A 23,757-nucleotide genomic window follows, 5' to 3' on the forward strand; every position below is an offset into this window, starting at 1 on the left:
ATACTATACTATACTATACTATACTATACTATACTATTGCATTGCACTGCACTGCACTGTACTGCATTGCATTATATTAATACATACTCCATATATACCGCTCCATAATGCTTTAAAGAACTTTGAGTGCTTTACAAATATCACCATATTGCCTTCAACAATCTGGGTTCTGAAGGATGAAACCTTGAGCTGGTCATGATTGAATTCCAGATTGTGGGCAATGTTTGCTTGCAATACTGCAGGGAAGCATGGTTGGAATAACTGTTCTTATGTTTTCTACATTCTTTTTTCCCCTTTCTTTTATGTTTGTGCATAATGAAGAACAAGGGATCACTGGCAAAACACAACTCATAAAATTAGGTCACCAAGTTACATTTTTATGAAACATATACAAATTACTCTATGATTTTCCAACAGCTATTAAATGACTTTTTAAAAAAGACTATAAAGCAATCTGAACAGTTTTGAGAAATTAATAAATAGCGATGAGTTTATTTCAGCATCAGTTAGATTTCTCATTACCATAAGTTAGTAAACAGAGCAATCTGAAAACCAGCTTTCTCCAACCTGGAGCTCTCTGGATATGTTAAAATTACAGCAGTGAGGGAAGAAGGTGGAGTCTCCTCATTGATGGACCATAGATCGCGGCTCTCTGCGGCTATGGTCAATGCTCTTTCATTGGAGAGCCCCGATTATTATGATTAGGGGCTGAAGTTGCCTTGGAGGGGTGGCGGAGTAAGGGGAAGCCACAAGCCAGGTTGAGGGGAGCCACAAGCCAGGTTGAGGGGAGCCACATCTCCCCCCCAGGCTTGGACTTTTCCACCCCCTAAGACAACTGCAGCAGTGGTTTAAAATGGCCACCCTGAAGAGGAGGACTCAGCTGGATTAAGATTTGTGCAGGAGGGAAGAAAGAGGTGGATAACATCTGAACCGTGACAACTGGGCAATGCAACTAAATAAAAGTACCCTGGGATTAAGGTAACATGGAATTTTTAAGAAAAATGAATGGCAAAATTACAAAGGGACAGGGGGGAAAAAAGAAAATATTTTTGACAGCTAAGAGGGGCTTCGAACTGGGAAAGGAAGAAGGTGGAACTAAAGATTTAACTAAATTGGACTAAAATATTTTGGCAATAAACAGGCATAAAATAAAGCTGGACTTAAGATTGTCAAAAATAATAATAATAAAGTTTACAAATTGGAGACTAGACTGTGCTGGAATATTGAGGTTCAAAAAACCCTAAATAAAAAAAATAGGGGAAAAGGTGAAGACTTTGTATAATGGAGAGTGCCACCATTTGACAAAAACTTGAGCTCAAACAAAAGGGAAAGCATCCTGTTTCTGAATGAACTTGTGTGGATATAACATTAAAGAAATATTGAAACAAAGTAAGAATCTTAGAAAGTGAAAGCAGAATCAGAATAAAGAAAAAAGCAAGGAAAGACTGACTATGGGATTGTTTGATGTTTTTGGTATAGACCCTGGGCTGGAATAACTGAGAACTTTAGAAAATTGAAAGAAGAAAGAAGGAAAGTAAAAGTGTTTTTTGTGGACTTTAACAATCATAAAATAAAAGAATGTGTAATGATGATATGTCTTCGGGAATTAAAAATGGAACTTAAAAATATGAGAGAATTACTACAGGAAAGAGGAGAATCACTTTGCTCTGTGTTAGAAAAAAATGGAAATGGCGATTGAAGAACAAGAAGAAAGAGCTTCAGAGGAGGAGGAGTCGATTCAAGGAGAAGGCATTTTAAATAGACAATTAACACAAAGAACACTACAAAGAAGTGGGGAAAGAAGGAAGGTTAAAAAGTTGAGATTTAAGAAGGCAATCAAAGGAAATACCTGTGAAGTCAGGAAAGGCAGAAAGACCCAGCAGAAAAGGGGAAAGGAAGATATTAAGAAAGAGAGGGGTATAAACTGGAATGAGAAAAGATATGGGGAAAAGAGGGGGAGGAGAAGCAGTAAGAAATAGGTGCATGAAATAAAGAAATACGGAAATAGTAAAATGTTGAAAAGAAATTGTTTTTTCAGAGATAACGGTTGATGAATTAAAAAGGGGATTCTGCAGGATGACAAGGGGTAATAAGAATATTTCTGCAATTAAAAATATTTAGAAAATAGGGTAATATAGATATTGATAACTCTTATTAAAAATCAAGGGGGGAAAATATGCTGTGGAATCCAAATGAAAAGATGTAATGATTATTATTGTAACTTCTTAAAAATGATGGTTTATTGGGAATCAAGATGAGGGAATAAAGGTATATTTTAATCATTGAGGTGTCACACACAAAGCACTAAAAGGGGGGGGGAACCTATATTTATATATAAACCTGTATCTGGACTTCTAACACATCTGGGGAACACCAGCTGGACAAGGATGTCTGAACTCCTCTCTATGTTTTGATCTGGTCTTTATATCTCTTGATCAAGAGAGCTGAAATGAATGTTAAAATCAGACAAGAGCCTTCTCTTTCAAGGAGTGCGATCTTGCGAAAGGGGAAATCATAAACTTTAAAATAGAATCGTGTTTTGATGTCTCCCAGAGGATGTCTGACAAACTTTCAAGCAGTCAAAATATTAAATAATATACATTAAAGCAGGAGACTCAGTGAGAAATATAAATATCAAATACAGACTGAAAAATTGGGGTAAAAATAAACCCAATCAAAAAGATTGCTTTTTCAGATTGTTAGATGTCTTGAGGCCTTTTTGGCTTCAATATCTTCTTTTCATCTCTCAAGATAAAATAGCTTTAGATGCCTTCCTAATAGAAAATTGGCAAAAGAACTGTAGGATATCGCATAACTTTAATTGCAGTTTGAGGTGAGAAAGGTAGATGTAAATATTCCTCTTGATTATATGTGTTCCCCCCAGCTATTCATTTCCTTTTTATGTTCAATCTTGGGAGCAGTGGGTTTATTATATTTGTAATATTTGCTACTTTATGACCATTTTTCTTTTTTGTTGTGCTTATCATGTTCCTTTTTTGATAACCACTTCATTTTATTTACAGTTAAGATTTAGACTATATAATGAGAGAAAGAGAGCAAAACTTTACTGTATGAGAGAAAAAATGCTTGCAAATAGTCTCAGAATCCCCCTGATCATGATTGCTGGAAATAAAAAATAGAACCCCCCACCATTCTGACAAGAAGGCATGGAAAAATTACTGCAATCTCTAAAATAATTTTCACATATTATAAAGAAGAACAATTTTGAACATTCTCTATAATTCTAGAACCATGCCCCACCAAAAGTCCTCTCCCCATACTTTGAGAACATGTAAACCAGACCACAAATCTGCCCCCCCACATTGCAGCTCCAACTTTTTCAAAAATATTACATGTGTCTTCCATGAAAGTAACTGCTGAGATTGTAGACTGAATCTTTGAAGCTGACAATTTTGTAATTGGTAATGTTAAATGTGAATGATACATTCTTTTTTTCTCTAAAAACTAAAAAAACTGCTCTATTCTCTTAAAAACTGCTCTATTCTCAGTTTTAAAAACCCTAAGATTTTCTCAACAGGCAGGACTAATTCATTGCAAATAGAAGAAGAAAGTACTGAATTCTGAAGCATTACAGATATTTTTCTTCCAAAATTCAAACATTCAAGAGATGGTGGCTATAGCCATGAAATAAATATATGCTTGCTACTTGGTATATTGACTGTAATAGACAAAATATTAAACTGCAAAGACATCATACTGATTGCAAAGACATGTAAAAGAAAGACCATTTCATTTTCCAGTTGAAAAAACTGGACAATGAGCCTGAAAAAGGAAAAATGGATCCCTTTGAAATATGCTGCTAGAGAAAATTGTTGGAAAGATCTTAGATTTCAAGAAGGAAAAAAATGATATTAGATGAAGTAAGAGATGGTTGATCATTGGAAGCACCAATAATGAAGCCAAAGTTTAAATATTCTGGACACATAATGCAAAACCAAGAATAATTGGAGATGAGACAGATACTCAAATTTTTTATAGGCAATTGAAAAAGAGACTGGTAGAAAATGAGGTGGCATCAGCATGGACTCAATCTTTCCCAAGCATTTTGAGCAAACTCAAAGATCCAGTAGCAAAAGACACAGATAAGCTATTTACAACTTATAATACATGGATTGTGACTTTATGTGGGATGAATAGGGAAAAAGTTGAGAGAATACATCAACAAACATTGACTGGCAGTCAGAAGATATGATGAAAACTCCTTAATTCCACAATACTCTGACAAGATCAATCACATGGATATCTTACACAAAGCCAGACCCAAAAATGGAAGAAAATTCCTCAAGAAATGACACTCTGACAATTCATCAATTAATAGAGAGTTTGAGATAAGTTCCATCTACAAAATAACAACCAAAGGTCAAGGAAAGAGACAAGCAAACCTAAACATATTCTTCCTCATTACATACCTATTGACCAACACCTAGATAAGCAGGAACAAGCAACAGATAAACAGGAACAATCAAGGAAGAAACAATGCCCCAATCAAGAACTGAACTAAATCACAATGTAAAAAGCCATGCCCTCAAAATCTCAAGTCATGACCTTCGAATTCCAGTAATTCCTCATTTCATAAGGTTATCAACTCCCTCATCCACACCAAGCTACATGCCTCAAAATATAGTTTTAAATTAGGTAGTCCTTACCCTTCTCTTTCTTTGGCATCCTGCAACAATTGATTTCAACATTAGTTTTATTAAAAATAAAGAGAAGGAAAAGTAAAATTTTGTTTCAGTTTAGTCAAATGCCCAAACTATTACCAATGTTCAAATAAAGCATTTAGCACTGGTAAAGATCACAAATGGTGTTTCAACTGCCAGTCTCCCATAAAATATAATGAGAAAACTGCCCACGGACCAAATGGGATCCAAAGTTCCAATAAATTGGAAGTTGGAACAGTTGGATCAAACATACTACAACAGAATTTTCACAAAGATATAGCCTTCTAAGATTCTCCCTCTCCCTCTCTTCCCTTCCCCTCACATATATGCACGTGCACACACACACACACACACACACACACACACACATACATGCAGGAACATTTTGTAACAATGAGAAGATGCAATAAAAATACCAGAATCCATGAATCAGACTAGTATGCCTAAAAACAAAGTAACTAAAATACAGATCCTGGCCTAGAACTTTATCTGAGAGAAAATGGGTTTTGCTTAGTTTGCTTCTCCAACTACATTTATTTCTTTGTTTGTTTTTTTATTTATGAAAATTTATATGACTGTCTAATTCACTCTGGGCAGCTTATAAAAAGAATTACCCAACATAAATAATAAAAAGCAATAACTCTCACCCCTAGTTTGTCGTAACTACTCCTGATTCCCATAGATTGCAACCTTCAATCAGGTTTAGACTCGTTTTCTGTTCTCCTGAAGATTCCCTAAAGAATGGGTTGTGTCTTGGTATTTGCTTGGTTATTTATTTGTAATTTATTTTTTTAAAGCCAATCAACAACTCATTGACTTTTCTCTGGGATGCTTAGCTTTAATCTCTTTATAGTTATTACCTCCAGTTGTAGAGATTAGCTTTGATCACAGTTCCCTCATTCTTCTGGAAAGTAACTCAACAAAGCCATGTGGTGTTCTTAGCTTTTATTTTGTCTTCATCTTCCAGCAATCTCTCTTTGTCACTCTTCCAGGTGTATTTTTAGTTATACTGATCACTAGGAAGCATAGAGTCTGTCTTTAGAATGGTATATACAATCCACTTTCCTTTTTGGAGGGCAGGAGGGAGGGCGGGAGAGAGAGAGAGGGAGGGAGAGAGAGAGGGGGAAAGAGAAATGAAAGTTATATTATAGTCCATCTCATTTTATAAATGCCTTCCACCTTGGCATTTTCCCAAGTGATCTCCTTCCTTGCACATCTCTCAGCTGTCTCCCTGACCCTAATCTCAAGTCAAAAGCTCTTTAAACCAAGGAGGGGGTATAACTTTTCTCTTAGAAGAGAAGCCTAGAAATCGAACATACATACCATACATACATACATACATACATACATACCACTCTAAGGGATGTTTATGAAAATAGAAAGTTTAGACTTTAGAAATGCACAGCTAGTGAGGTGCGTTTGAGAAGATTTTATAAATGAGGCGATATTTTTCATTCCCAACATGTCTGAAAGTATCAGGCAAGAATGCAAATGGTTAACATCACAATTTTTTTTCTTGTTTTGATGAGAATTTCCTTCTTAGGTAATAAGGAGGGCATTTTGTTAAGATGAAGGAACTCCTGTATTGGGCAAATATAGTTTTTCAATAGAAATCTGAACTTGCTTTGCTTTCCACGATTGAAAATTTACAAAATCACAGCAAAGAAAGAAAGAAGGGAAGGAAGGAAGGAAGGAAGGAAGGAAGGAAGGAAGGAAGGAAGGAAGGAAGGAAGAAAGAAAGAAAGAAAGAAAGAAAGAAAGAAAGAAAGAAAGAAAGAAAGAAAGAAAGAAAGAAAGAAAGAAAGAAAGAAAGAAAGAGAAGAAAGAAAGAAAGAAAGAAAGAAAGAAGGAAGGAAGGAAGGAAGGAAGGAAGGAAGGAAGGAAGGAAGGAAGAAAGAAAGAAAGAAAGAAAGAAAGAAAGAAAGAAAGAAAGAAAGAAAAGAATAATAAGAGTTGGAAGAGACCTCTAGTCCAACCCCCTCAGGGAGGAAACCCTATAACATTTCAAACAAATAATTGTCCAATTGCTTCTTAAATACTTCCAGTGTTGGAGCATTCATAACTTCTGGAGGCAAGTTGTTCCGCTGGTTAATTGTTCTAACTGTCAGGAAATTTCTCCTTAGTTCTAGGTTGCTTCTTTCCTTGATTAGTTTCCATCCATTGCTTCTTGTCTGGCCTTCAGGTTTTTTGGAGCCAACCAAAAGATTCAAGTGAAGACCAAAATATCTCACTATTATTCTACTGATTCCCATTATTCTCCTATTATTTGGCGGCTCTGCAGATTTTTCCAAAATTTCACTATTATTTTAAAAGTGATCTAGTACTCAATTTTGTATTTTAGAAGTATAGATCTTAGGAAGATATACTATAAAGCTGCCAGTCAGTGATTTAAGGTAGATAATGTTCCTTCAGTGCACATGTAAACATATTCACCTGATTATAGGATAAAATAATAAAGGCGGTGTATTAGTCTTGTAAGCCACCCAGAGTTACTTTGGGTTAAGACGGGGTCCAATAAATGTGAAACAAACAAACAAACAAACAAACAAACAAACAAACTGGATATCCTCAGAATTCAGAAATCAAAGTTTCATTGGGGTACGCCTGATAGAAACTATCATGTAGTTTGGGTTACAAGTGTTTGTAGATTATGGAGTTGCAAAATGTAGCAGTCTTCTTAGAAAGAAACATTTCTGAGCTTCATCCTGAACATTAGGATGATCTATGAATTTTCATTTATGGATGCTGTCTTTGGCTGCCTACCAACAGTCTGGGCAAATTATAATTTATAATTAGTTTGGAATACGGCAGCCAAAAAAGAAATTCTGTACCACTGGAAGTCTGCCAATTGCCAATTGATCCAATTGTTGTTGCAAGAATTTTAGACATAGGCTGTAAGAGAACAGATACTCCAACCATACAGATAAGAGCCATCAGGGTGCAAAAATATTAGCCTTGTCTCTTGAATATTTCAAGGAAAAAGAAATATGTTCCATTCTTCCTTTCCTATTGCCTCTTTTACTGGGTCTATTGTTATTTCTTTGAACCACAAAGTGATGTGTGTCTGCAGCACCTACACTGATATATGTTCAAATGCTGAGCACTGAACAGTGAGTGGAATGGGTATCAGATAGGGTTGATACATATAGTTTTTCAGTCCAGCTAAACACAGTAGATTTGAATTCTAAATAAATGTGAATAGCTAAAATGCACTGAGCTATTGTTATTCAATTTTTTAAAAATGAACTGTTGTAGAGAAGAATAACGCTGGAAATATGTATTGGGGTATTGCTCCAATTTCAGCTATAAGAAGAATATAAACTGGAAGAAGTTCTCCCCTATTAGCCAGTTAAAATGTAGTGTGTATTAGCTCTGGAAAACTACACCAATTTGCACAAAACAAATTTATAAATTTGGCCTGTTTATACAGTCTCTGAAATTCTTCCAGGAAAATACAAGATGTTCATTTTAATTCTTTTGTCATTGAATATTTAAATGAATACACGCCTGTTATTCTTATGTTACAAAAATGGGTACTAAAGCAAAACTAAGGGCTCTGTAAGAAGTTCCATGCTGGAGCTACCTTCAAGGCTGATGTCCTCTGAATGGGAAGAACAGTGTGGTAGAATGTAGTCTGGGGTCGTAAGAGGGAGAGGCTGCCTCCCAGAAGGCAAAGAGGCAGCAGAGCTTCAAAAGTAAAGGAGGCCTTTCCCTAGCAGTTCACAGAATATATCTACAGTTTTGCAGATAGCTGTTTTAGTCAGATAAGATTCTATCTATAGTTGAAGAACAATAAAGGAAATTTACTCTAAAGTTATTCCATTTGTCATTCCTGGTTATATAAATATAAAGTTATATATAAAACATATTATTTTTGTTTCCAAAATAATCAGTAATTTAAAAGGGGGATATTTCAAATTAATATCCACAAAAGGAACTGGACCCATCACAGCTGGCTTAACGAATAGACACAATATATTGAATCTGGATTCAACTATATACTCTAGGGTCAAAAATTAGTGATATGTTTAGAACATCTTTGACAATTAGTAAATAGGGGCCTTGCTAACCTCACCACTCTCCCCTCAAAATTAAAGAGGAGCCAAAATTATGAATACCACTTTCCCTGTGTCAGGCTACTTCACTGACATCTGCCAGCCTTTGTGGCACTGGATCTCACTGTGCCAGCCTGACCTGCTGCTTCTGGCAACTAATTAATATGATGTTTTGTCAAGAAGTTAAAGTCTTGACCAAAGTATTCCCACCAATAGTTACCAAAACTTGCCAATGGACCATGCCCTACTTGCCTAATACCTTACAAATCCAGGGATGAGCTGGAGTTCTTCCTAGCTGGGATCAAGATATGTCAACTCTCATAGTACACCATGAAACCAGTGAAGCAGGAAAGATTTCTTACCCTACAAGAACAAGCCAATAAGCTTTCTTTAATGTCGGATCAAGGTCTGCACCCCAGAAAATAAAATAAAACTGTACATAGTTTTTATGAAGGGGAAAAAACTTTGGGAAGGGCACTTTCTCTATTGCTCCAATGAATACAACAAAAGCATTTGCCTGTATGTTTGGAAGTGCCCTTTCCTCAGTCATACTGCTCTGTCTTAAAAACATGCAAGGATAATGTTCCCTCAAAGATATCCAGTTGAAACTTTAGTATCCTCTAAATAGTCTCTGCTGCTCTTATCCCATTCTGCCAAAACATGAAGTAGTTGCAAACATTTTGATGTTTCCGCTTTATAATCTACAGGCAGAATTTCCCCATTCCTCCATTGCATCCCAAATCACCTCAAATCAAGCCCAACTGATTTCAAATCTTGAAGCTCAAGTTTGAATTAGATTCAGGTCTTTTTTGCAAGTTCAGTTTCAAATAAGGATTGATTTATAAAAGCCTATGTTAGCAGGCTTATTTAACAAGAGAGTAAATGCCACCGAATACAATGACTTGGTTCATATAGAGCATCAATTTGGTTTCTCTCTTGGTGCAATGTATGAACCCAACTGACAATGGGGTTCACTTTACTTAGAATGTTATTCTAACAATCTATCTTTTTTTAACAAATAGAAAACCATAGGATGTTATTAGATCAGTCTCTGTTTCTCCAAAAATTGTTGGCAAATATGCAGCTTGTTTTCCCTCTTCACTTGTGTTTAATATGATTCTTTATACAGCTACATATTCTCCATGCAGCTTGACAAGTCAAGCAATACTTGTACTCTTGGTTATTTTTGGCTTGGTGCTTCTGACATTCTAGGACTTCAGCAATATTTTGCCAAAATATTATGCCAATATTTTAAAACTGTATCTGTATGCAGTGGTGGGATGTGTGTGTGTGTGTGTGTGTGTGTGTGTGTGTGTGTGTGTGTGTGTATACATACATACATACATATATGAGGAAAGAAAACTCTAAAAAATTAACATATGTTTCATTAATAATGTTTATATGTTAATGCTTTTCTTATAATGTGTGCCCTAAAACATAAAGCGTTATCAACTTTCCAAATTTGGACCAACTATCAGAGGGAAAAAATAATTAACGGAAGAGTAATCCCCAAGATATTTAGATGGAATAAATATAAATAGGTCCTCTAAACACACTGAAATTAAATTAAAAACTACCTGCCCAGATTATTTTATAGCATGTCAACATACAGTGTTTCTCCTGTGCAAATTCTCAGCAATTTTGCTCAGCCATGCTTGTTGATTTTGCCTGTTTTGCTAACTGAAAAGTCTCAGTTTTATAAGTTTTAAGGATTTGAGTGATCTTTTATTTAAAACATATAAATTATCCTGCTGCTTTAGTGAAATGGTCAAAGTAATCATAGTTGCTGGAATAATCAAATCTAAATAACTAATTATTCATAGCAAAGATATATATTAAGACTGAAATCATATGCATATTTATATAGGCATACGAATTGGGAGTTGTATTTCAATATCTATAGTTGCATAATGTCTCAAACAACGGCTGCTTTAGGCTTCTCTAAATTGGATAGAAAATGAATTAATTATAACTGGTTTAGGTTCCTTAATTTCAATTTCAATTTCATTTAGCTATGTGGAATTGTATGCACTGTTTCTGTGAAAGTGCCTTGCAAATTTAACTTAGAAACCATTTCACTTTTCCTAACTATTAGTTCTCATTCAAATTACTATATCTTTTACTCTATACAGCATTCTTTTTAATAGTTCTGCACTGTTAATTGTTCCTTGTTTCTTTCCCTCACAAGCCAAGCCTTGTGTTTCTGCTCAAAAGATAAGACCTCCAGGGGTGGGATTCAAAATTTTTAACAACAGGCAAATATTTCAATTTGCCTGAGAAACAGGCATAGACACTGCCTCCAACTTTTTCTTCCCTGATATATTCTACTGAAAAGTCTATGGTAAAATGTTTGTATTGGTTGGGATGAAAAAACAGACGTCTCTCTTTGATCCAGGACCCTGTTTTATTAGATTGTGTGGACAATTGCATGAATCTTTAAACCAGAGGTGGGATTCAAATTTTTAAACAACCGGTTCTGTGGGCCTGGCTTAGGTGGTGGGCATGGCTTGGTGGTCATGTGACTGGGTGGACATGGCTTGGTGGTCATGTTATTGGCTGGGCGTGGCCAACTCAATATCACTCACATTGAGGCACGCATCTCCACGCCTGGCCTCTCATGACTGTGGAGATGCTGCAACAGTCGCAAGTGTGAAAAATGGTCATACGTCACTTTTTTCAATGCCACTGTAACTTTGAATGGTCACTCCACACAAGCAAAATACCAGCAAAGGAGGGGGAAAACAACTCCAGAGACGTTCCTGAGACAGGAAGTCTAGTCCTGCCAAGAATGTAATAAGGGTTAACAGAGAGGCAGTTTCTGTAAGCAACACCCGAATGTTTTCTTCCTGCCTTCCTTACAGGATTAGGCCAGTAATTTCTTCTAACAACCTGTTCTCCAAATTGCTTAGAATGTTAACAAATGGTTCTAGCGAATAGGTGCGAACCTGTAGAATCCCACCCCTGAAGATCTCCATTACTATGATATGATAGTTGCTTTTTTATCTTTTAAGTAATCTTTATTTTTTACAAATGTAATCATTTTGTTCTCTTCAAAGCAAACATACATTTTAAATACCAGTGGCAAACAGCTATCAAATCCCAGACAGTTCCCATAACACAGTGATGCAAAAGATGTAAAATCATCAATTTAACATGACGTGAAACATACATAAATGTGAACAAAAGAATTCTTTTTAATTAAAGAGCTTGCTTTGATGTGTATAGTAGAACATAAGGAACGATCATAAATATAATAAGGAACTTATTATATTTTTAGTTCTAGCCATCAAATCTACAATAAGTCAACAATGGAAATGTTTGGAAAATTTAACAGTAGAAAAATAGTATTCAAAGATATGGTCAACAATTATGGTCAAAAAAAGTCATATAAAGAATTTGAATTTTAAATATAAAGGACCAAATTACAATTTTATTAAATCCAGAATTATTATATAAGGTATAACAAATATTGTAAACCTTAGTTGTTGTTAGAACAACTATAATAAATATAACAATTAAAAGAAACCTTCACATAACTATGTTGTTCTACAAGAAAGATCTCATACATAATTAGGCTATACTTTACTAGGATGAACCACTAGTACCAACCAAGTTATGTCTACTATTCAGGAATAACAATGACAACAAAGAAGGGTTAGCCTTTTGCTATAGACTTTGTACAGCTCCTGGCACCCCTTCTGTGTTCTGCAGTACCCCAAGAATTGTCAAGACCTTAAGTTTTGAATCACTCACTTTGAAGTGTCCTGAACAGTGGTGGGATTCAAAAATTTTTAATACTGGTTCTGTGGGCGTGGCTGGGGAAGGATACTGTAAAATCTCCAGTCAGAGGTGGTATTTGCCAGTTCTCTGAACTACTCAAAATTTCTGCTACTGGTTCTCCAGAACTGGTCAGAACCTGCTGAATACCACCTCTGGTCTTGAGGGTTTTGCACAATTCCAGGTGTTTATGATTAATGCACTTTAACTTTCCTCCATAAACTGAGCTGATATTTCCCAGTGTAAGGAGTATTTAGGAGTAGTATTATTTCTTGTGTCAAAAGTGCTTTTTTGAGAGGCAACTGGACTTTCTCATTTTTCTTTGAAGAAGCTTCTTCAGCTCTTCTTGGATGAGAAGCGAAACATCTTCAAAGAAAAACCAGAAAGTCCAGTTGCCTCTTGAAAAAAGCACCTTTGGGACAACTATGACCTGGATGACTGAGAATCTTCATAGACAGTATTATTTCTTATAATATATCTCTCCAAGATATAAAGCATTAATTTCTGACCTTAAACAGTCACCGCAAAAGGCCTTCAAACCAAAACATAAAGTCCAAAAATTTCAGTCCTATCTTTAATCAGTTATTTATTTACTAATCAAACTTGCCACCCATCTTACCGAAGGTAGCTCTGAACGACATACAACAAACAAGCAAAACCACACATAAAAATCACAGATATAAAAATATGTAAAAATCACATTAACAGGAAATATTAAGTTTACTGTCACAATATCAGTATCCATGCCTTCTACTTTTTTCAGAGAGGGAAATATGATCTCTACATGGTGTATAAGGTCATGTTCTTTGCTTTTTAGACAAATCCTTTTTGTGGCTCAAATAGAACTTAGGTGTTGCAGTACAGCTGGCTCTGAGCAAGGATTTCAAGAATAGCCAAATTTTTTAAAAATCCAAGTTAAGGTTTTGGCCTTGGTCCAGGGAGTCCCAGATTCAAGTTCTCACTACATCATGAATCTCATTGGATGACTTCTAGTCATTTATTTCTCACCCCAATGAATCTCATGGGGATTTAAAAATAAAATAAAATGCAGGAAATGTATCATCTTAGAATGGCAATATAATAAGAATTCTGGTTACTGGATTTTCTCTTCCAGTAACCAAACCATCCTCCCCACCATGTACACATATCATCTTCTCAGAGACAACAGACTAAGAATTAAACGTTCTTTGGAACTGATTAGAAACATTAATTATTTGCATATGACTTCACAGCAGAAGGTTGAGGAAGGCTCCTCATGTCTGGCATGGTTTTCTGTTTTTTCAAGAGGTCAATCTGAGAACCTGAAGCAACTTGTGGTCACAAGGGACAGGGTAGTAACTGAAGAGTTGAAAATTACTAAAGCATTAGCCCTGATGGTCCAGATAAGCCAGGAATAAATTCAAGACAAACAGAAGTGCGGATTAAGATCTGCAGGTCAGTCTAAATTCACAGTGTCCATGTTGAAGACTTTTGTATATTATTCAATCATTTAAAACTTCTTTAAAATCTATGTGTACAATCCCTTTCTAGTTTCCCAGATAGAGCAATTTTCTTTGGCACATGGTTTTGAGTGGATCTCCTCCAACCTTAACCCTATGTATATTTTTAACATTCTCTACTATGAATCTCAATGGGTGGCAATATCTGGCTGAGTCCATCTGCACCTGAAAGGTCAGTTTGCCAGAACCTGGTTAATACTTGGGTAAGAGAAAGATTCGAAATTCCAAGGCTGTAGGATACATTGGAAAGTGGGAAATATCTCCCATAATAAGGCAGTAGTAAATCATATTCATACGATTACCAATAAAATAAGATGGGCATCAGCAACGGTTACATTTGAAGAAGACTTGCATATATATTTTAGAAGGAAGGAAGGGAAGTCCTGCCTTGACTATCAGCGGACGGCAAGGGTCCTCTGGAGGACAAGAGTTTGGTGCTCTCCCTGGTCTTGCCTTCCTCCATTGGAGACAATGGATCCCTCCAGTCCTACCCAGGCCACCACAGGTGCCCCAACACGAGTTATGTCAAGCTGGCCATGCCCACCCTGGCCACACATGCCCAGCCTCCCGCGAGGTCAAATGCAACCAGAGGTGGTGTTTAGCAGCAAATATCACCTCTGACTGGCCCACTCACCCCCATCTATTCTGTGCCTCCCAAGTCCCATCTGATTGGCTGGGTCTTCTTTTGTTGCCCTGCACAGGAGAATGGATCTGGAAAGCAGGTTAGTGGGATGTAGAGGGAATGAGATTTTGCAGTAACTTTCCCCTAGGAGTGGGGAGGGAATGGAGATTTTGCAATATTCTTCCCCTGGAGTGGGGTGGGAATGGAGATTTTACAGTATCCTTCCCCTGCCACGCCCAACAAGCCACACCCACAGAACCAGTAGTAAAAAATTTTGAATCCCACCACTGAATGCAACCCTAATGTGGCTCTCAATTAAATTGAGATTGACACCCCTGCTGTCAGCCTTTCTTCTTAGATTTTCAGCAGTATCGGTTTCCTATGCAAATCAGTTTCAGGTGTTATAGCAGAAGCCGTCCATCAAAACACTTTCCTCACTATCAAATACCACCATCTCAATATTTGTCTTCCACTTGATGATGGCCATATGCCTCTCTTTCTTTCTCAGTCTTTCACATGTTATTTTCCATAGGATTTTTTAAAGAAAGCAACTGAATGATAAAGATCTTGCTAATCTGTTGAAAATCAACACACCTGTCATATTGAGAAAGCTGATAGGGGTATAATTGCTTATTTTGACAACTCAGCCATGACAGCTGCAGTGGTATTGTCAAGAAATTACTGGCAACTTCTTGCTCAAGCACAAAAATAGGTATTTTAAGATTAAGCAAGAATTATGACAAAGCCAGTGGTAAAAAGCCAATGGAATCTTCTTCTTCTTCTTTTTCTTCAGCGTTTGTCTCGCGCTCGGGCGAGGTCCGCTAATGTCCTTGAGTACTGCTTCCACACCTCTCTGTCTGCCACGCGTGTCGGGTCTGCCTTCGCGATCTCTAGATCGGCCTTGATCGTGTCCATCCAGCGTTGTTTAGGTCTACCACGCGGTCTCGCTCCTCCGACAGTCACCTTCATTACAGATTTGATGATGGATTCTTCCTTGGCGCGGCTCACGTGGCCGAACCATCGTGGCAGGGACTGCCTCATGACCGTGGGGATGGGCACGACGTTGAACCGTCTACGCACTTCTTCGTTCCTGACGCGATCGGTAGGGTGAGGCCTACCGACCATCGGAGCATTCGCATCTCCATTATCTGGAGTCTGCTTTGGCTTCTTTGGTCGTCGGCCAGCACTCTGCGCCGTATATGGCCACGGCGCACCACAGAGTTATAGATTTTCGCCTTCAGGCGCATCGGCATCTTCTTGTCACAGAGGACGCCCGTGATGGACTTCCATTTGCCCCACGCTGCATTGATCCTGGCTGCCACCTCAGTTTGTAATAGGCCTTCTTCCCCAAGAGTAGTTCCCAGGTACTTGAAGGTGGAGGCGCGCGGTAGCTCCTGCCCGTTCACGTGGATGGAGCCTGTCATTTCATTGTCAGTGGTCAGGTATTCGGACTTCTTTAGGTTCAGCGGGCCCGAACTGCTCGAGGCGGTGCGTGCCACTGTTGGACTCGGTGCTCGAGTTCAGCCTTGCACAGGTTGGCCAGGAACACATCATCGGCGTAGAGCAGCGTCCATGGGGCGGGCGTGTACAGGTCGTGTGTAAAAAGCCAATGGAATATTCAGATAGTTATGAACCTAGAGTAGAATCAGATGGAATATAAATAAATCAAACTGCTTAATAAATTATGACCAGAGACTGTGGTTGAAGAGAGCTATAAATAAATAAAATAAATTAAATAAGTGTCATTGTGCTTAAATCTTTACATGAAATAATAATCTCTGGATTACTTGATGGAGATCTAATTCTCATTCTCTCTCTCACCTCACACACATATACACACACACAGTAACTCAAAAACTAATGTATTTTCTTAATGCTCCACAAAACTATAGGGCCCGAACTGGCCATAACACTAGCTATGGGTTCTCCTGAACCCAGCTGCCCACCCCAGATTAAAACCCAGGAAAAAACCCAGATAAACAACTCTCCTCACAGGATGGGAATAAGTACCTTGACAGTAGCAGAACTCATCTAATCATCTGGTTGGAGAAACCATCATATCTTCAATGCTTTGCACAAGGCTAACAGGATTGGGACCATCTGGATCTGTGATGGGAAGTTATTCCACAGAGCATGTCCTATTGCAGGGGTCCCCAACCACCGGTCCCCAGACTGTACAGGTCCGTGGATCATTTTTTACTGGGCCGCAAAGCTTGGGCGCCGCCATCTTGTTCCAACAGTGCTTCCGGGTTTTCAGTTGCTTCCGGGTTTTCGGTTGGAAAGCGGCGTTCGGGTGCTCATGCCTTAGTTTCGTTGAAGGGTGGGGGGCGGCTTCGAACAAAGAGCCATCCCGATGGTGGTGGAGTTTCGTGTTACTCAGGTACCGGTCCATGGAAGAATAAATAATCATGAAACTGATCCCTGGTTCAAAAAAGGTTGGGGGCCACTGTCCTATTGCATTAGCTATCATAGGCCACAATCACTTCCTAAAAACTATTTGTACTGTGTTTTTTCCAACAACGGCTAAAATGTTTTTTTAGATAGCTTTTATTTCTGTTCTAATAATGCATAATTGTTACTTTTTAAGTAGACAGCCTATTTTTTAAAAAAATCTTAATGATATTGAAGTTTTGATTTAACCTATAACTTAAAAGCTACATTAATTATATTGTAAATTCCATTTTTCTTGAGTTGCTCTTTGATATTAGTAAGACTTTGCAGATAGCTTTGAACGGGAATGAGTTTTAATGTCCTTTCTTTGTTGGGAATGCATATCTGATGACATTGATTCAGTGGAATGTCCTTACTTACAGATTAGGAGACAGCAAGGTATAGATAGACAGTTAAGAATTGATTCTGCATCACCTCTTTGTCCCTCTGCCTGCTCTTTGTCTACCAGATTGCTGTCTGAGGTCACTTCTGCCTTACTTCCCTGACAGATACACACAGAGAACATGCTCTTGGACTCTCCTTTATGATATAGTTAGCTATGCCCTAGGCTTTGCCTTTCACTATAATGCAATTACTAAAAAATAATTTTTGTTTTCAGTTATAAATCCTTCATTCAGTGGTGGGCTGCAAACTTTTTAACAACTGGTTCTCTGGCTGGGTAGGCATGGCCAGTTGGTCATGTGACTGGGTCGCATGACCAACTGGGTCACTCATCACACCCAGCCCCGGCTCCCAGTCACTCACCTCAAAGGAAGATGTACGATTCAGCCAATTGGGGCTAATCCCACCATGACTGGCCCCGCTCCCACCTGTTTTTTGACCTGTTTTGGGGGCATTTTTTGACCCATTTTCTGAAAACAACCCCCCAAAAAGTGGCCCAAAAATGTCCTGAAAATGTCCTGAAAAATGTCCTGAAAATGCCCCCCAAAACAGGCCAAAAAATGGGTGGGGTGGGGTCAGCCACTGGTGGGATTTGCCATTTTGCTGAACTGCACCTAAACTTAACTACCTGTTCACTAAAACCAGTGCAAACTGGCAGCAGCCCACCTCTGCCTTCATTACTCAATGCTGATGTCAGATTTCTACTATTGTGAACCTTCACAGGCACACACAAAATGGTTCCAGTTCCAACAATCTTTTCCTTTTCATGAATTCTAGATGTCTAGGTGCCTTCTGAGAAGGTCTCAGTCCTCTAAACAAATTTGCGGAATGCAAGAAAAATCCATTCAGCTGGTACATGCAATACCACATGGCTAGAATGGTCCAACCCACTAAACCTAAAATAAATACAATTAACAAAATTAGTTGTAAGACAGCAAGTGGTCTGGAATTTATTCAGCACCATGATCAACAGTGAGGATATATGTAGTAACATTGAGAATATATGTAGTACATCAGTTAATGTGAGATTATATTTAATGAGATTATGATGGCCGTACAAATCTTTTTGGAGTAAGATGATGATGATGATGATGATGATGACGATGATGATTGTACACAAAAATGACAGTATACACAAGCAGACGAGATAAGCATGCTGGGTTTCATATCACAAATCACTAGTCGAACACTTCCCAAGTGTTTAGGACTGTGTGATGTATCGGCGGATAATGCGAGCAGATCCAGTAAGGTGACCTTCTGTAGCTGACCAATAGTGATTTTGTCAGCGCCAATTGTTTTTAAGTGCTTGGCTAAGTCTTTAGGCACAGCACCCAGTGTGCTGATTACCACTGGAACCACCTGCACTGGTTTATGCCTGAGTCTCTACAGTTCGATTCTCAAGTCCTGATATCTGGTGACTTTTTCAAGTTGTTTCTTGTCGATTCTGCTATCACCAGGTATGGCAATGTCGATGATCCACTTATTATTATTAGTGAAGTTCTTTCAAAGGCATTTTATGAAGCAATGTGACCCCTTCTTCAACACAAATGCACTGGTTTTCCTCACTCTGCTCTGAGTCTCCTTGGCTTTGTCTGGCTTTTTCTATATTTGGAAGGAACATATGTTTGTGGACAATGCATCCAATGATATTTCCAGTACACCATTGAAGCTTCTTCTGTCTTTCTGCAAGTTCCAGTCAATGCTGTAAAGAACTGCCTTTTCGGTTCAGTGAGGTGCATCCTATCCCTTTTGTGTGTGAATTGCCTAACCCAGAGGAATCAAAGATGCTTACTAATTATTTCATTCCATATTGGCTGCAATTGTAGCTAGCTTTCCTAATAAGCAGAAGTTACAATCTAGACTGAAATTGGAATTCATCCACCAAGAATGCAATGGTTATAAATTCAGTGTATGCATAGTCCTGAAATAGTCAATGTTAATGCAACCCAGACTTTTCAGTCATTGCATTTAGACCAGGGATGTCAAACTCAAGGCCCACAGGCCATATCCAGCCCATGGGGTGCTTAGATCTGGCCAGCAGGGCCGCCCTGGAAATAGTGAAGACCTGGCCCATGGTGCCTCTGCCAGTGAAAACTGTTTTCACTGGCCGAGGGCTACAGGAGGCTGTTGTGGCTGAAAACAGAACTCCATTTTCACTGTCGAGGGCTACAGGAGGATGCCCCCAGCCCCACCTGGGCCACCACAGGTGCCCCCAACACAAGTGACATTGATCTGGTCACACCCACCCTGGCCATGCCCACCCAGCCCTCCAAGGTCAAACACAACACTGTGCGGCCCTCAATGAAATTGAGTTTGACACCCCTGATTTAGACTTCCAGCTCCACATGGTGATTTAATCCTTGAAAAAACATGCAGTTGATTTTAGGTGTATGCAAAACTTCAGTGGGATGATATGAATCAAGCAAATGACTTCACTGAATCTGTGGAATGAATCAACAAAGTCTTTTACTTACCATATCAAAGCAACTGTATTACTTACAAGTGAGTTGCTTCTCTGGGCCTACAGTATTCTGCTCAAAAGCCACTTGTCTTAAAAAATAAGGCAGCTTGCTAGGGCATGCTATATACTTTGTCAAGTGTGCTATGCTTACTTCTGATGCTTCTCTTCATGTGCCACTGTGAATGCTCCCATTTTGACCAGACCTAATAAGTTTGAAAAACATGGGTTGTATTGAAAGAATATGTGAAAGACTACCAGATTCCATGGAATTTTCTGCCAGTCATTTTTGTGATTGCATCCCTAAGCCCAACATCCACCTTCTTCCAAAAAACATTTCAACTCTCAAGAGCAAATTTTAGGAGGCAAGAAATACTGTAGATAACTAGAGGCACTGCTCAAAATCACTTTTCTTTCCACTGAGTTTTTTTTCCCCCCCCCCCCCCCCCCCCCCCCCCCCCCCCCCCCCCCCCCCCCCCCCCCCCCCCCCCCCCCCCCCCCCCCCCCCCCCCCCCCCCCCCCCCCCCCCCCCCCCCCCCCCCCCCCCCCCTTTTTCCTGTATGCTCCTATTTTTTTTTTTTTTTTTTAGTCCATATAGGTTTACCACCAAATTAGATAGTATAAAGAGAGGGAAAGTGTGTGACTGGATTAATAAGAAATTGTTCAGACAGGGAAAATATAAACAGTATCAATGAAGAGGGAAAACTTGTATTTTTCCAGGAACATCAAGTGCAGAAAGACAATAGAGTTGGCAGTACAAACCAACCCATATAGTGAATTGATATTATTGACAAAAAAGTACTTTTTACAGGGATCTATATTAAGGGCTGTGAAGACATCCGTTGGATATCTACAAATTAGATTTGATAAAAAGCAAGGATAAGCATTCTGAGATTTCCCCAATATGCAGCACCCATTAAAAATGGGTTATCTTTTTGCCACTTTCAAAGTCACCTAATTCACCTACAGTCCAGATTTATTTGCTTGTAGGGATATATAAAAGAGGATGGTTTCTATAATACACATGACAGAATTGGCTGTTTGTCCTAACATATATCTTTCTGTTATCCATTCTGTTGACAATGAAGGAGATGGAAAGGGGAAAAAACACAAAAAGAAAGGAACTGCCTTACCTGGGTTTTTAAAGCCAAAATTTTATGAGAAAAAGACCTTCATTGCATGAATTGTGATAGCAGCAGAAGGCTAATCTGATTATATAAAGTATTATGGGACTGTGGATTGGACATCTGCCAACTAAGCATTCAAGATGTCATAATCATTTTGTCAAGCAAACATTAAATATTTTGGAATACTAGGAATTGGATAAAGTTTATAGCTTTCTTGCCAGCTGGCAGAAATTTTGCTATATGGATCCAGTGTGCCCCCCAAATATTCTGCAGAACAGTGAACAACACATATACATGCATGACACTTTGGAATGATGTGAAATTATTTTCCTTTTTTCCCCCCATAGTGCTAGAAATAGGATCAGTTATATTTATACGATGACTGCCATTTGTTAGGGTGGGTGATCACAATCTGGAAAAGAAAGATCTCAGATTTTTTTTTTTCTCAGACCGTACACAATTCCATCAAAGAGCAAAAACAGACTTTATTACCCCTGCCGTGCTGTTCATTATGGAAAGTATTAGTTGGCAATGGATTATTATCTATTTGGCAAATAAACACAAATAATTTCAGGTCACATGTATTGTAGGCCGATGGCCATGTCAGACTGTTTTTCCCCTTCCCCATGTGCTATGATTGAACCAGTAATGTCTCTGTGGACCTGGCTGAAAAATTGCAAAAATCACGAGCCAGGGAGAATGGGAGAGAGGGATGTGTGTATGTGTGTGTGTGTGTGTGTGTGTGTGTATAGATGATAGATAGATGATAGATAGATAGATAGATAGATAGATAGATAGATAGATAGATAGATAGATAGATATGAGATAGAGACAGAGACAGAGACAGAGACAGAGACAGAGGGATATTCACACTCTCTCACACATACCCAAACAACATGTCCATAAGTCTTCGGAATTCTCCATCTTTTATCAAATCAGATTTGAAGATATGTAGTTGTGGCCATCAAGTTTCCAATGTGGGTTTCCACAATAGGTAAACAGGCAGCTTGATTTATTTCTGCATACATGTCTTCATGTTTTTATTTATTTATATCTTACCTTTATTATTTTTATAAATAACTCAAGGTGGCGAACGTAACGCCTTTCTCCTCCTGCTTTCCATGCAACAACAACCCTGTGAGCAAGTAGGGCTGAGAGAGAGTGATTTGCCCAAAGTCACCCATCGGGCTTTCATGCCTAAGGTGTAATTAGACCTCACCGTTTCCTGGTTTCTAGCCTAATGCATTATCTATTAAACCAGATTGGAATTCTATATTCTATATTCATATATCTATACTCATAGTTATATAGATATAGATGCATAAATAGAGCTATTTGGATAGTATATGTATATTTGTGAGCTATCCAAATTGAATAAATGGGAATGTTTTCACTGTACTATCTGTGTAAATGTCCACATAGTCTGGCCTCATTAAGGTAAGAATGTTATAAAGCAAACCTCTCAGGCAACAGATCTGGAAGAGATTGCAACAGCAGCAGGTGTTCCTGAGTTGAACTTTTAGAGCCCCTGGATGCTCACACTGCTAGAAAATCATGCTTGATCTGTCGTATGACCTTCTCTGACCTTCTAATCTGGCTGATACCCTTTCTGCTAATACTGTAGTAATTGTCAGCCTTGTCAGCTTTTCTAGGAGGAATGAAGTAGAAGGGACCAGCGTTTACCTAGGAAACAAACTAGTGTAGCTTCAAAGTGTTCTAATTTCCCGAGTAAGCATATGTACAGCTTGCAGTGATAAGCCTTTCCACATCTGTTATAGATACTTAACAACCAGAGCCTTATTTACAGTTTAGAGATTAAAGTAACAGCTTGGGAAATAGTTCAAATTGCAAGGTCTCCTGAGCAGATTCAGACGTATTCCAGTTTCTTGGTTTATTTTTATTCAGTACTAGTTGTCAGCCTCTCACAGTAGATCAGATCAGGAAATCAGTTCCAAGGAAGATTAGTGCTATACTTTATTGAGCTAGGCCATAATAACAGAATCTTGTATGTAAAAAATAATAATCACAAAATATAAAGACCTGCAAATAGAAATAGAACAACTGGGGCAAAAGAAAGCAAAGGTAGTACCAATTGCCTTTAGGGCAATGCCAAAAAAACCAGAGAACCACTTGGACACCATAGGCTTTGACATTACATCTGTGACAATACCTTTAACATTATCAAATAACAACATCTGCCTTTACTAGGGAAGGACTCAATAGATGGATAAAAATGCCAAATCCAGTCTAAACATCTGTTGGACTGTGCAACCAACCATAATAATATGATATGGCTGGGTTTGTAAGTGAAATCATATGTTCTAATTTACCAAACACAAAATATAAGCAGTGATAGAAATGTACACTGCAGATGTTATTTAAAGGACAATATAAGAATCTGAAGATTTGTCAAGTTGTCTGAACATCATAAATGCTTATGGAACCAAAATCTATATTCAGTCCAATGACAACACAAAAGAACTACATGGAACTACAAATATGAGGAAAGGATGAGGCAATTCTAAATTTTCAGCACAAGAAAATAAAAGTGTATGGGACAAGTCACTTGAATTCCTTTCCATCCATACATTGCATATAGTACAGGACTGATAGTTTCACTATTTTTAAAAACAACAACAACAGTGGAACAGGTACCAACAGTCAGGCCTGTGACTCATGATGAACATACACATTCAAGGCTGTTC

The sequence above is a fragment of the Pseudonaja textilis genome, chromosome 1 (assembly GCF_049901715.1).
Source record: "Pseudonaja textilis isolate UNSWEBS1 chromosome 1, rPseTex1.2, whole genome shotgun sequence".
Lineage (NCBI taxonomy): Eukaryota > Metazoa > Chordata > Lepidosauria > Squamata > Elapidae > Pseudonaja > Pseudonaja textilis.